Source organism: Artemia sp. Qi Xiang Cuo, chromosome 5, assembly GCF_049724085.1.
Source record: "Artemia sp. Qi Xiang Cuo chromosome 5, ASM4972408v1, whole genome shotgun sequence".
Classification (NCBI taxonomy): Eukaryota; Metazoa; Arthropoda; class Branchiopoda; order Anostraca; family Artemiidae; genus Artemia; species Artemia sp. Qi Xiang Cuo.
Genome location: NC_142798.1, coordinates 65328276 through 65340825, shown reverse-complemented (window position 1 = coordinate 65340825; position 12550 = coordinate 65328276).

Genomic DNA, 12550 nt, shown 5'->3' with positions numbered 1-12550 from the left:
ATTAGCATATGCGTTATAAACTGACAATGCTCGTTCATTTGAATTTGTTTCAGTAAAGTGTAAATTTTATTCTGGCTTTTATAAAGCATAGGGGTTTTGAACACTACTCATGTTAATTTCTGCTCATTTTGAGTTTGACTCGGTTGTTTATTGTAATTTCTGTTCGTTTTGGGTTTCATTTATTTGTTGATGCTGATTTGTGGTAGTGGTATGGTTTTTAGATTATTTGATTCGATTTTTGTTCATTTTTTGTTTAATGGAGTTCTTTACTTTTTTTAAACTAACTTTAAGGAAAAACTTTTTTAATTAATTTGTGTTCGTTTTATATTGACATAGTCTTTTTAAGGGAAAAAGAAAACAATAGTTTGAATTTTTCGTGTTTTTTTAAGAATTTACAATTTGGCCTGCTATTTGTATGCTGGGAAAAAATTTTCAACAATTTAAAACAACATAAACCCTTTTGAAAATCATTACGCAAATAGTAGTGTTTAATTTAGTCATATGCATCCTCTAGTGGACCTGATAGATAAAACTTAATACCATTCCCAAAAAATTATATCTCTGCTCTTTCACAGCGTGGATACACTTACACTTTTTTGATTTAGTAAAATTTTAAGAGCAGAAGTAGTAATAGAACTAGACCCAAAAGTTTGAGCTTAATACCCTCAGTCGGTCTGGTATATTGCTGAGATGTCTTATTGGCAACCAGCATAAAAACAGGGTGTTACGATTTAATTTTAAAACAATATTTAGTTTTAAGCATAATGGACAAATTACATAATTGTGGGGGGGGGGATGACTCACCCAATAACCCTAGAAATATAGTTACTATACTGTTCAGCTATGCTGAACAAAATGGCTGTCTTAAAATTTTGATTGAAAGTGTCTGGAAAATTATGAGCTAAAGAGGAGGGCTGATTGCCCTACAATCACTTTTGACTCTTAAGAGTGTACTAGAACTTCTAATTTTGAATTAAAGTAGTTCCTTTAAAATATCAATGATATTACTGGCTACGATAGAGCATCGCTACCTCTGTCCTTATATGTCCTACATTGCTTATATGCCCTTTTAATACCTGCATGTATATAGGTTTTCGTTTAATTGAAACTCCCCCTAAACGTTCCCTAAAAGTTTCAAATCAATACCATTAGTGTCGTTAGTTACAGCAACCGTAAGAGCAGCATTAAATGCATACACACAGTGTCTTCTGGCTTTTTTAATATTTTTTTTAATATTTTCACTTTTACAACTTTAATAAATTAAAAATTAATTAAGATTTTACATGAATAAATATTAGCATATGCGTTATAAACTGACAATGCTCGTTCATTTGAATTTGTTTCAGTAAAGTGTAAATTTTATTCTGGCTTTTATAAAGCATAGGGGTTTTGAACACTACTCATGTTAATTTCTGCTCATTTTGAGTTTGACTCGGTTGTTTATTGTAATTTCTGTTCGTTTTGGGTTTCATTTATTTGTTGATGCTGATTTGTGGTAGTGGTATGGTTTTTAGATTATTTGATTCGATTTTTGTTCATTTTTTGTTTAATGGAGTTCTTTACTTTTTTTAAACTCACTTTAAGGAAAAACTTTTTTAATTAATTTCTGTTCGTTTTATATTGACATAGTCTTTTTCAGGGAAAAAGAAAACAATAGTTTGAATTTTTCGTGTTTTTTTAAGAATTTACAATTTGGCCTGCTATTTGTATGCTGGGAAAAAATTTTCAACAATTTAAAACAACATAAACCCTTTTGAAAATCATTACGCAAATAGTAGTGTTTAATTTAGTCATATGCATCCTCTAGTGGACCAGATAGATAAAACTGAATACCATTTCAAAAAAATTATATCTATGCTCTTTCACAGCGTGGATACACTTACACTTTTTTGATTTAGTAAAATTTTAAGAGCAGAAGTAGTAATAGAACTAGACCCAAAAGTTTGAGCTTAATACCCTCAGTCGGTCTGGCATATTGCTGAGATGTCTTATTGGCAACCAGCATAAAAACAGGGTGTTACGATTTAATTTTAAAACAATATTTAGTTTTTAAGCATAATGGACAAATTACATAATTGTGGGGGGGGGGGGTGACTCACCCAATAACCCTAGAAATATAGTTACTATACTGTTCAGCTATGCTGAACAAAATGGCTGTCTTAAAATTTTGATTGGAAGTGTCTGGAAAATTATCAGCTAAATAGGAGAGCTGAATGCCCTACAATCACTTTTCACTCTTAAGAGGGCACTAGAACTTTTAATTTTCAATTAAAGTAGTTCCTTTAAAATATCAATGATATAACTGGCTATGATAGAGCATCGTTACCTCTGTCCTTATATGTCCTACATTGCTTATATGCCCTTTTAATACCTGCATGTATATAGGTTTTCGTTTAATTGAAGCTCCCCCTAAACGTTCCCTAAAAGTTTCAAATCAATACCATTAGTGTCGTTAGTTACAGCAACCGTAAGAGCAGCATTAAATGCATACACACAGTGTCTTCTGGCTAGTTCAAAATCCATAGCCTATAAAGGTATGAAGGTAAAATCTTTAGAGAATATTCTTGTTGTACGGATGACAACCTGCCACCCGTATGCAGGTTGTCAAAGGGCATACCAGCAATATCTTGGAACAGTTTCGTGTGTGAACTTAAAACTTACAACGCATGTTTTGGGGGGTATTGAACTAACAAAAAGACAAAATTTGCATCATAATACTACTGCTACTATTATTATTAATGCTACTAGTACTTCTGCTACCAAAGCCAAGACTACAACTACTAGCTGTACTCCTATTGCTACTACTATAACTATTGGTGCTACTACTACTACTAGTAATAAACCTAAGGGTATTAAGGCAAACATTTCGGGAAATATTGTAGATGTATTGAAATAAATCGAAACACACTATGCGCATACAGGTTGTCAAGAGGACGTATCAGCAATGCCTCAGGACCAGTTCATGGTATTAAGTTAAGAATTTCATCATTTGTTGAAGAGGATGTTAAAAAAATGGGATGTTGCTATTTGTATACAGCTAATAATGCTACTCATTTTACTACAACTATTGCTACAAATAATTACTGAACCTTTCAACAATGCTGAAAAAAATTTATGTCGCAAAACGTTTTAGGATGTTTGTCGTGGGAAATGATGGGTGTGGGGAGGGGTTCTCTCAATTGACTCTTAAAAAGTGCACTATAACCTCTAATTTAAAATCAAATGAGACCATCTAAATTTAATACGATCATCCCTTCCATATAAACCTTATATGCCACCAGGACATAGCTTAAAGCCCTTGACACAAGACTTTGGGGGGTTGGGCCTACCCTGGAGGCATTATTATATGTTCTTTGGACTATTTTAAACAAAATTGCCATCGCACAATTTCAATCAGATTCAGTTAGTGAAAACAAGGGTACCTGGGTGGAGGGGGGCTACTTGACCTCCATCCCTATTGACTCTTAAAAAGGAACTAGAATTTCCAATTTCAACCAAATGAGCTACCTTCAAACTTTATACAACCATCCCTTTCGTAATAACCTTTAATACCCCAGGGGCATAACCTAGAACCCTCGCCCTCAGGCTCTGGTGATTTGTATCAACTTCAAAAGCTTTGTTATACAATATTTGGACTATTGATACATCTCGGGAAAGCACAACATGTTTGTATGTGTGTGTGTGTGTGTGTGTGTTAGGGGGGGGGGATAGCCGCGCTCTGAACACTTTGACTGTGAAAACGGGCACTAGAACTTCTGATCATCATTCCAAAAAACCTTATATACCCTCATGGCATAACTTACAACCCTATCCCCAGGGGGCTGGGGGATGTGTCACCCCTAGAGACATTATTTTACGTTCTTTGGACTATTTTGAACAAAATTGCTATCTTATAATTTCAAACAGATGCGTTTGGTGGACAGAGGGGTTGTCAGGGAGGGGGGTCTAATTGATCTCCATCACTTTTGACATTCCAAAAGGAACTAGAACTTCCAATTTTCAACGAAATGAGCCTCCTCTAAAGTTAAACAATCATCCCTTCCACAAAAACCTTAATTGCCCCGCGGCATAACTTACAACCCTTGCCCCAAGGTTCAGTCCCAAAAGCCTTGTTATACGATCTTTGGAATATTTTGAATAAAATTACTGTCTCAAAAAATTTTATTTGATGTATTTCGGCAAAACACGACGCGCTGAGGGAGGGGGATGTGTAACTACCTTCTGACCACTTTGGCTCCTAAAAGGGGCACGAGAAATTCAGATTACCAATCCAATGAGTCCCCTCCGAAGTATATACAACTACCCTTTCTATAAACTTATGTCCCCGGGGCATAACTTACAACCCTCGCCCTGAGAGCTGTGGGGGCGGGGGTGTCTTCATCAAGGACATAATTTCCGGACTCTCAAACTACAATGGACACAATTGCTATCTCCAAATTTTGATTGGATATCTTTGGGGGAATGAAGAGCGTGGCGGGGGGCTGGTTGCTCTTGAATGACTTTTGACTCTTAAAAAAAGGTACTATAACTTTCAAATCAAATGAGCCCCATCTGAAGTTTATGCGACCACCCATTCCATAAAAACCTTATATAACCCAGGCCATGGCTTACAAACCCTATCACCAGGGCCCTGGGGGGTTGTGTCCACCCTAGAGTCATTGTTTTAGTTCTTTGGACTCTTTTGAGGAAAGTTGCTATCTAACGACGGGGGGGGGGGTCTACCTGCCCTCCATCACTTTTGGCTCTTAAAAGGGAACTAGAACTTCCAATTTTTAACCAAATGAGCCTCCTCTAATGTTTATACAACCAACCCTTCCATAAAAACCTTAAATACTCCCTGGGCATAACTTGCAATCCTGGCCCCTAGGCTCTGGGGTTCTTTTCTACCCCAAAAGCCTTGTTATATGATATTAGGACTATTTTAAATAAAATGGCAATCTCAAAGTTTCAAGATATCAGATCAGATCAGAATTTGAGGTTTTCTGGCATAACCAGCATCACTTTAAGCGTCCTGAAGTACTGGTTCTGCCTGCCTACCAGTGGGTAAAGGCAGGCACACATAGCAGCCCCCACCCCTTGGGTGCAAGAGGGGACTCATCAGGTGAGACCTATACCAATTTTAACTTAATTGACTACAGTAACCAATCCTTGGGTTTATGCCACTGCTACTGTTGATGCTTGATGTTTTGTGCTGATTGCTTTCTATTCTTCAAATTTCACAATCCCCTGCTTTGGCATTTGAAATTTATTACTTGATTGTAGACTATATCCTGCCTTATACCCAAATTGTCTTATATCACTGCCTATTCTGAGGATTTCTGAGCTGCAAGTATGCTGACATGACAAAAATATTATAGAAGCCAAGTTACACGAGGATGAAAGGATCATAAACAAACATAAAGAAAAGTCAGTGGGAAGGCACATATTATTAAAGTATTAGCACAAACTATAATGTGTGACCAGTTGATATTATGGGGGTTACAAGTATAATGACACGACAAGAATATAATGTAAATCAGACAACATGAAGGTGACATAATCACAAACCAACATAAAGAAATATTAGTGGGAAGGGACATATCATCCAAACTATTGGCACAAAGTGTAATATGGTACCAGTCAAAATTATGTGAGGACAGTAAAGAATAATAGAGGAATATTTTAAGAACAGCAAGTAAATCCCTACAGAAACAATGCAATATATTATAAGAAAATAAATCTAAATCCTTCACTTTAATTTTTCTGCATTTGCAGCACATAAATCAATTTCATTCTGATTATTAAACTTAACCACTCTTCCAGATTGGGTTTTATACAGGATATCACCTTTACTGGACCAAACATTACGTAATCCAAGCTTTGACTTGGCATATGAAAGAAGTTGTAAGCGTGGTTTTGTAAGCGTCTCAGAAAATAGAATCCCTGATCCTTTCAAATCCTTCTTTTGTCTGAGAAGCAGTTGACGAGCTCGTAAGTTGCAAAATTCAACAACTATGGGTCTGGGTTTTGCAGATGGTTTGCCAATTCTTTTGGCTGATACAACATCAGACTGAATAATTGGATTGCCAGGAAATTTCCCAGCACATAGTGACAAGAATTGACTTTCAGTGTTTTCAATGGAGGCATTCTCTTTCACCCCAAGGACAATAATTTGGTTACTCAAAGCCTGCTGTTCAAAATGGTCATTTAATCTTGCCAGGTTGGACTGGATTTAAGGTCTATCATGGATGACTCTAAAGTAGCCAATGAAGATTCAACAGAAAATATGCGTCTGTTATAGCTTTCAAGGGTTTTGTCCACTAGATTACTAAGATCTAGGTTGAGGCCAGCATACACCTCCTGCTTGATTGCATCCAGCTAATCTGAAGAGATAGTGACGTTATGTTGCGTGAATGTCTGTTCCTCTTTCATTTTAACCACTGCCTCATCTACCTGGGAAGAGATCTTAGCCAATATAAGGTCATCAAGTAACCCTTTCACTGAAGATTTAAGGTTGTCAAGTTGTAGTGAATCTGCTAGCATTTTATGTTTGATTTTTATGCTATTTAGGTGGTTAGTGAGCATGAGTAGTTGATCTGAAACAGATTCTGATCCAGAGAATTGGATTGAGCTGTCAGACCTTAGTTCACGAGGTGGCTTGAGTTGACTTTTCATTTCTTATCTGAAGTAAACAACAAAACAGGAACAGAATAGGCAGTGGTATCAGACAGTTTGGGTATAAGGCAGGATATAGTCCACAATCAAGTAACAAATTTCAAATACCAAAGCAGGGGATTGTGAAATTTGAAGAATAGAAAGCAATCAGCACAAAACATCAAGCATCAACAGTAGCAGTGGCATAAACCCAAGGATTGGTTACTGTAGGCAATTAAGTTAAAATTGGTATAGGTCTCACCTGATGAGTCCCCTCTTGCACCCAAGGGGTGGGGGCTGCTATGTGTGCCTGCCTTTACCCACTGGTAGGCAGGCAGAACCAGTACTTCAGGACGCTTAAAGTGATGCTGGTTATGCCAGAAAACCTCAAATTCTGATCTGATCTGATATCTTGAAACTTTGAGATTGCCATTTTATTTAAAATAGTCCTAATATCATATAACAAGGCTTTTGGGGTAGAAAAGAACCCCAGAGCCTAGGGGCCAGGATTGCAAGTTATGCCCAGGGAGTATTTAAGGTTTTTATGGAAGGGTTGGTTGTATAAACATTAGAGGAGGCTCATTTGGTTAAAAATTGGAAGTTCTAGTTCCCTTTTAATAGTCAAAAGTGATGGAGGGCAGATAGACCCCCCCCCCCCCGTCGTTAGATAGCAACTTTCCTCAAAAGAGTCCAAAGAACTAAAACAATGACTCTAGGGTGGACACAACCCCCCAGGGCCCTGGTGATAGGGTTTGTAAGCCATGGCCTGGGTTATATAAGGTTTTTATGGACTGGGTGGTCGCATAAACTTCAGATGGGGCTCATTTGATTTGAAAGTTATAGTACCTTTTTTAAGAGTCAAAAGTCATTCAAGAGCAACCAGCCCCCCGCCACGCTCTTCATTCCCCCAAAGATATCCAAACAAAATTTGGAGATAGCAACTTTGTTCATTGTAGTTTGTGAGTCCGGAAATTATGTCCTTGATGAAGACACCCCCGCCCCCACAGCTCTCAGGGCAAGGATTGTAAGTTATGCCCCGGGGACATAAGTTTATAGAAAGGGTAGTTGTATATACTTCGGAGGGGACTCATTGGATTGGTAATCTGAATTTCTCGTGCCCCTTTTAGGAGCCAAAGTGGTCAGAAGGTAGTTACACATCCCCCTCCCTCAGCGCGTCGTGTTTTGCCGAAATACATCAAATAAAATTTTTTGAGACAGTAATTTTATTCAAAATATTCCAAAGATCGTATAACAAGGCTTTTGGGACTGAACCTTGGGGCAAGGGTTGTAAGTTATGCCGCGGGGCAATTAAGGTTTTTGTGGAAGGGATGATTGTTTAACTTTAGAGGAGGCTCATTTCGTTGAAAATTGGAAGTTCTAGTTCCTTTTGGAATGTCAAAAGTGATGGAGATCAATTAGACCCCCCTCCCTGACAACCCCTCTGTCCACCAAACGCATCTGTTTGAAATTATAAGATAGCAATTTTGTTCAAAATAGTCCAAAGAACGTAAAATAATGTCTCTAGGGGTGACACATCCCCCAGCCCCCTGGGGATAGGGTTGTAAGTTATGCCATGAGGGTATATAAGGTTTTTTGGAATGATGATCAGAAGTTCTAGTGCCCGTTTTAACAGTCAAAGTGTTCAGAGCGCGGCTATCCCCCCCCCCTAACACACCCACACACACACACACATACAAACATGTTGTGCTTTCCCGAGATGTATCAATAGTCCAAATATTGTATAACAAAGCTTTTGAAGTTGATACAAATCACCAGAGCCTGAGGGCGAGGGTTCTAGGTTATGCCCCTGTGGTATTAAAGGTTATTACGAAAGGGATGGTTGTATAAAGTTTGAAGGTAGCTCATTTTGTTGAATTTGGAAATTCTAGTTCCTTTTCAAGAGTCAATAGGGATGGAGGTCAAGTAGCCCCCCTCCACCCAGGTACCCTTGTTTTCACTAACTGAATCTGATTGAAATTGTGCGATGGCAATTTTGTTTAAAATAGTCCAAAGAACATATAATAATGCCTCCAGGGTAGGCCCAACCCCCCAAAGTCTTGTGTCAAGGGCTTTAAGCTATGTCCTGGTGGCATATAAGGTTTATATGGAAGGGATGATCGTATTAAATTTAGATGGTCTCATTTGATTTTAAATTAGAGGTTATAGTGCACTTTTTAAGAGTCAATTGAGAGAACCCCTCCCCACACCCATCATTTCCCACGACAAACATCCTAAAACGTTTTGCGACATAAATTTTTTTCAGCATTGTTGAAAGGTTCAGTAATTATTTGTAGCAATAGTTGTAGTAAAATGAGTAGCATTATTAGCTGTATACAAATAGCAACATCCCATTTTTTTAACATCCTCTTCAACAAATGATGAAATTCTTAACTTAATACCATGAACTGGTCCTGAGGCATTGCTGATACGTCCTCTTGACAACCTGTATGCGCATAGTGTGTTTCGATTTATTTCAATACATCTACAATATTTCCCGAAATGTTTGCCTTAATACCCTTAGGTTTATTACTAGTAGTAGTAGTAGCACCAATAGTTATAGTAGTAGCAATAGGAGTACAGCTAGTAGTTGTAGTCTTGGCTTTGGTAGCAGAAGTACTAGTAGCATTAATAATAATAGTAGCAGTAGTATTATGATGCAAATTTTGTCTTTTTGTTAGTTCAATACCCCCCAAAACATGCGTTGTAAGTTTTAAGTTCACACACGAAACTGTTCCAAGATATTGCTGGTATGCCCTTTGACAACCTGCATACGGGTGGCAGGTTGTCATCCGTACAACAAGAATATTCTCTAAAGATTTTACCTTCATACCTTTATAGGCTATGGATTTTGAACTAGCCAGAAGACACTGTGTGTATGCATTTAATGCTGCTCTTACGGTTGCTGTAACTAACGACACTAATGGTATTGATTTGAAACTTTTAGGGAACGTTTAGGGGGAGCTTCAATTAAACGAAAACCTATATACATGCAGGTATTAAAAGGGCATATAAGCAATGTAGGACATATAAGGACAGAGGTAACGATGCTCTATCATAGCCAGTTATATCATTGATATTTTAAAGGAACTACTTTAATTGAAAATTAAAAGTTCTAGTGCCCTCTTAAGAGTGAAAAGTGATTGTAGGGCATTCAGCTCTCCTATTTAGCTGATAATTTTCCAGACACTTACAATCAAAATTTTAAGACAGCCATTTTGTTCAGCATAGCTGAACAGTATAGTAACTATATTTCTAGGGTTATTGGGTGAGTCACCCCCCCCCCCACAATTATGTAATTTGTCCATTATGCTTAAAAACTAAATATTGTTTTAAAATTAAATCGTAACACCCTATTTTTATGCTGGTTGCCAATAAGACATCTCAGCAATATGCCAGACCGACTGAGGGTATTAAGCTCAAACTTTTGGGTCTAGTTCTATTACTACTTCTGCTCTTAAAATTTTACTAAATCAAAAAAGTGTAAGTGTATCCACGCTGTGAAAGACCATAGATATAATTTTTTTGAAATGGTATTCAGTTTTGTCTATCTGGTCAACTAGAGGACGTATGACTAAATTAAACACTACTATTTGCGTCATGATTTTCAAAAGGGTTTATGTTCTTTTAAATTGTTGAAAATTTTTTTCCAGCATACAAATAGCAGGCCAAATTGTAAATTCTTAAAAAAACAGGAAAAATTCAAACTATTGTTTTCTTTTTCCCTGAAAAAGACTATGTCAATATAAAACGAACAGAAATTAATTAAAAAAGTTTTTCCTTAAAGTGAGTTTAAAAAAAGTAAAGAACTCCATTAAACAAAAAATGAACAAAAATCGAATCAAATAATCTAAAAACCATACCACTACCACAAATCAGCATCAACAAATAAATGAAACCCAAAACGAACAGAAATTACAATAAACAACCGAGTCAAACTCAAAATGAGCAGAAATTAACATGAGTAGTGTTCAAAACCCCTATGCTTTATAAAAGCCAGAATAAAATTTACACTTTACTGAAACAAATTCAAATGAACGAGCATTGTCAGTTTATAACGCATATGCTAATATTTATTCATGTAAATCTTAATTAATTTTTAATTTATTAAAGTTGTAAAAGTGAAAATATTAAAAAAAATATTAAAAAAGCCAGAAGACACTGTGTGTATGCATTTAATGCTGCTCTTACGGTTGCTGTAACTAACGACACTAATGGTATTGATTTGAAACTTTTAGGGAACGTTTAGGGGGAGTTTCAATTAAACGAAAACCTATATACATGCAGGTATTAAAAGGGCATATAAGCAATGTAGGACATATAAGGACAGAGGTAGCGATGCTCTATCGTAGCCAGTAATATCATTGATATTTTAAAGGAACTACTTTAATTGAAAATTAGAAGTTCTAGTGACCTCTTAAGAGTCAAAAGTGATTGAAGGGCAATCAGCCCTCCTCTTTAGCTTATAATTTTCCAGACACTTTCAATCAAAATTTTAAGACAGCCATTTTGTTCAGCATAGCTGAACAGTATAGTAACTATATTTCTAGGGTTATTGGGTGAGTCATCCCCCCCCCCACTATTATGTAATTTGTCCATTATGCTTAAAACTAAATATTGTTTTAAAATTAAATCGTAACACCCTGTTTTTATGCTGGTTGCCAATAAGACATCTCAGCAATATACCAGACCGACTGAGGGTATTAAGCTCAAACTTTTGGGTCTAGTTCTATTACTACTTCTGCTCTTAAAATTTTACTAAATCAAAAAAGTGTAAGTGTATCCACGCTGTGAAAGAGCAGAGATATAATTTTTTGGGAATGGTATTAAGTTTTATCTATCAGGTCCACTAGAGGATGCATATGACTAAATTAAACACTACTATTTGCGTAATGATTTTCAAAAGGGTTTATGTTGTTTTAAATTGTTGAAAATTTTTTCCCAGCATACAAATAGCAGGCCAAATTGTAAATTCTTAAAAAAACACGAAAAATTCAAACTATTGTTTTCTTTTTCCCTGAAAAAGACTATGTCAATATAAAACGAACAGAAATTAATTAAAAAAGTTTTTCCTTAAAGTGAGTTTAAAAAAAGTAAAGAACTCCATTAAACAAAAAATGAACAAAAATCGAATCAAATAATCTAAAAACCATACCACTACCACAAATCAGCATCAACAAATAAATGAAACCCAAAACGAACAGAAATTACAATAAACAACCGAGTCAAACTCAAAATGAGCAGAAATTAACATGAGTAGTGTTCAAAACCCCTATGCTTTATAAAAGCCAGAATAAAATTTACACTTTACTGAAACAAATTCAAATGAACGAGCATTGTCAGTTTATAACGCATATGCTAATATTTATTCATGTAAAATCTTAATTAATTTTTAATTTAATAAAGTTGTAAAAGTGAAAATATTAAAAAAAAAATTTCAGTAAAGTTCAAATTCTATCACCGCTGAGTATCTAATTGTAAACCCGTTATATTTAAGATTATCAACCAAAAATACTTGAGACAAAATATTTTAAATTTTGTTAGAAAGGGGATCTATTTTTCTTTAAAAAAGAAATTGCAGTCTCGAGTTGAATTTTTTAATTAAATTCAGCTTGTCTAAGAATCCTGGAACGATCTGCCAATAAATGATTCCGCCATCTCTCCATAAATACGTTCAATTTTTTTTATTCTTATCCGTATCATGTGGCGAAGAATTTTATGTTTTACTTCCTGTAATCTGTAATTAGACCACACCCCCTTTGGATGATTAGAGTACTTTTTTTACTTTACTTGGACACAAAGTTTTATGACAGTTTTTTTCGTAAAAATTGGAAATGACTTTACCCCGTTGGTATTGTGTCATGAAAGTATCCTATTATTTCCTCCGTTTCATGAAATTGAAATTTAGACACGGCAGAGG